The following is a 3,760-nucleotide window of genomic DNA, read 5'->3' as shown; positions in this document are numbered from 1 at the left end:
TTCAAAGTGGTTAGGATAGATATATAGTTGCATTCTCTTAATGAATAGAATGATTTGTTCTAATGGTGTTTGTAAATAGGATCTCAAGTCCACATCTTGTACAGCAATTAACCACTAAGAAGAATATATTCAGTGTGTTGGTTATTGAAACTGTACTTTCCATTTGATTTGAAACTGTCTCATTGCTATCTGTTTATCAATAAAATAAAAAGAAATGTGTAAAAAAATAAAAAAAAAATTTCTTTCCCTGCCAGGCAAGCAGATTACCCAGTACTCTTATGGACTACTAGACTCTTTTCAATATTTTGCTCAGTTAACACACCTATAATATTCAAATGAGGGAACTGAACAAAAAAAAGAAGATATATAAATGAACATCCATGTTTTATCTGTGTGTTCAAAAATTTTAGGATCGATATATAGCTACATTCTCTTAATTTATAGAAGTTTTCTTCCTAATTGTGTTCATAAGTAGGATATCATGTGTGCATCTTGTACAGCAAATCACCCCTAGAAAGGGATTATGCAATGTGTTAATTATTGAAACTGTCCTACCAATTTGATTTGAAACTGTCTCATTGCTATTTGTCTCTCAATAAAATTATGGGGAAAATGAGATTTGAATATTTTTTGCATTGTCATACATCAATAAAGAGTTAAAAGAAAGAAAACCCACACATATTCAGAGTTGGTAGAGGCTCAGTGATTTTTTAGACTCACATGTAAATTAGGCAGTGCTTTATCCTACCAGTTAGGAATATCAAATAAACTAAAATATCTCTTGGTAAGTATTCCAGTAAGGGGTTATGACTTGTATAACTCTTCTGTAGAACCATTTTAAATAATCAAGTAGAATTGCGTGCACATTGATCCTAAAAATAAAATTTTATATTTCATCTAAAGTATATGGATACTTTAACATTCAGGGAAATATTCTTCCTTGTGTACTTTATTTACCAGATCCCTTTCATTGTACCCTAGCAAAAGATTATGACTTAAGAAAGTAGAGGTAGGTATAAATTTCTCAGAAAACTGAACGAAAGACTCCACTTGACCCTGTTAGTCCCTTTTAGGTATCTTCCAAAAAGAGATAAATACATCATACTACAGTGATACTTAGATAGTCACATTCATAGGAGCACAATTCATAATTGCTAAATCTTGGAAGCCACCAAAACATCCATCAACAGATGAACACATACATAATATGTATTTCCACAAAATGGAGTACCAATCTGCTGTAAAGAAAGATGAGTTTGAGTTATTTGTAAGAAACTGAATGATCCTCGAAACCACATATTAAGTAAGATAAGGCAGACACGATCTTAAACATCACATGGTTTCGCTTATATGAGAAATCCAAGCAATAAGAGCAAAATGAGATAGATAATGGAAAGTAGCGATAACATTCTCCAATGGGAAAAGGATCAAAGATATAGATATATGGAATAAATAAGCGTTGAGATAAGGAACTAAAATGTGTCATGAACACGTATCAACTCCACAGAAGGGGTGTAAATACTATGTAATTCAATGAATTACAAATCATTTTAATTCACTGAAAAGGAATATGGGTGTATTTCTAAAAAAGAATATAGGTGTATTTCCTGTTTTTGCACTGCTTCTAGACTCTTTGTAAGTCCTTGACCTAGACAGAAAACTCTATTTGCTGCCAGTTTTGTCCATGTAATTTTGCATAATGAAATCAAATAATTGTACCCTATTTGATTCTTGCTCCAAAAAAATAAAAATGTTAAATCTATTAATGGAAGAACATTTTGATCTTTGTAGACAGATCTAATCTCTTAATAGATAATGAAAATTATGCCTGGAGAAGGAAAGCTTCTTACTTGTGAGCATACATTAAATTAGTATTTGACTAAAAAGGAATTTATATTTCTGCTATTTTAAAAAATATATTCAGTACTGAGTCTATAGAGTCTCACTACACAGATCAGACTTGTAGTGATCTTCCTATTTTCAGTCTCTCAAAAGCTGGGATTACAGTCACACACTAAAACACCCAGTCTCAAAAAAAAAAAAAAAAAAAAAAAGAACACCCAGTCTCGACCATTTGAATGCACACTGGGGAGGGACTGGCACAGCATGCTGAGGATTGAATCCTGGTCCCTGTGTCTACCTAAGCAGGCGCTTTAGCTCACTATCTGGCCAGCCCTATTTCTCCTCTTTTAATCGATGCATTTCCCCACTGTGACAGATTACCTAAATTTCTCACTTATTTTCATTCTGCATCAGCTATACACACTATAAGCAAAGGAAGGCAAGTGGTTTTAAATAACCTTGTGTTATAGCTATGTATGGATAACAAAGCTATCTAAATGAAGGAGTAACTATTGAGAAAGGTGCCACCTGAACGATATGATACAACTAAAAAATGAGTTTAGCCTTACAGTATTTTACTAGTTGCAAAATATCCTGAGAGCTCTGTCTGAGGTTAGTGTAGAACTGCAGGCCCACAGCTCACCAGCTGTCCAGTGACCATAACAAAGGCACAGTAATTGCTGGCCGTGGACCCCTTTGGTCAAGTAGCTTCTGATGCCAGTCAGAGAGTGTGAACCCTAGAGTGCAGGATAAGAAACTGTAGAGCTCTTCGGTAGAATTGCACTTCAGCAATAATGGGAATGGGAGTAGTGTTCAAGCCTCAGTTTCTATTTATAATGGTGACATGGAAAAAATACTGCTAGATGCCCAGTATGAATCTGGAGGGAGTAGCTCCAAGAGATCTCACAGTGATGTCCCCCTTGCTCACAGATGCCACAAGATATTAACAGAGCTTCTGAGACAGATAGGCATAGCACTGGAGAAATGAACATCTCTCAGTTTGAGAAGGATTATATTGAGAGAAAGAAAGAAGTTGAAAGCACCTTGAAGAAAAACCAAGATTGAATATGGGATTGGTCAAGTTGTCCAGAAAATATACCCCCAAAGGAGTTCCTTCTTAAGCACCCAAAGTGCACAGCTACTCTAAACATGAGAAATGAGTGTTATGAAGAAAAAGGGCATTTTTATCAGACTTTCTGAAGGTTTTCCTTCCATTTCTGCTGTTGTCTAATCTACTAGGCATTGGATTGGGGATCTATATTGGAAGGTGTCTGACAACGTCTCCCAGCATTTTTTGATGAAGAATTGGATCCAACTTGGCTGACATGGGCATTTGTATCTGACAGCTAACTTGAAGATCTATTGTGATCTTTGAGTGACTGCACCACTTGTTCATTCTGTACATGCTGTGTTTCTGATTGGTGAAAGAAAGGACCCTAAAATCATGCTGATCTATAATTATATCTATGGAGTCAATTAATAAGAATGACAGACCCATAACTACTGTAAGAATTTAATAGTAAATTTTCATTGGATATTAGATATAAGCAGTATAAATAATTTTAATATGCTGGTCAATATTTATGTGGTATTTAAAAATGTCTAATCTTAATTCAGTTAAAACACTATATCAAATAATGTACAACATTGAGATTAAAACTGCTACATTGCCAGGCATTGCGGAGCATGTATATAATCCCAGAACTGGGGAGGTAGAGGCAGGAATATTTCTATGGGTTTGAGCCCAACCTTAACTACATGGTGAAATCCTATCTCAAAATAACCAAATAAAAAACTTAAGGGTTTTGCAAAAACAAATACCATGGCCTTATGATTTCACTATTGCAGAACTTTTAATTTAGATGGTACAGATTGCCTACAAAGACCACTTAACAATATAAATTGTTCTTAAGAAATA

At 34.5% G+C, this 3,760-nt stretch overlaps 1 pseudogene; it reads left to right on the top strand.

Moving 5' to 3' along the window:
- Nucleotides 1-1,222: 1,222 nt before the first annotated feature.
- On the top strand, nucleotides 1,223-3,140 carry LOC101565076 (annotated as a pseudogene).
- Nucleotides 3,141-3,760: the final 620 nt, after the last annotated feature.

The sequence above is a fragment of the Octodon degus genome, unplaced genomic scaffold, assembly GCF_000260255.1.
Source record: "Octodon degus isolate 3935 unplaced genomic scaffold, OctDeg1.0 scaffold00242, whole genome shotgun sequence".
Lineage (NCBI taxonomy): Eukaryota > Metazoa > Chordata > Mammalia > Rodentia > Octodontidae > Octodon > Octodon degus.
This window is presented reverse-complemented; position numbering and strand designations above follow the sequence as displayed.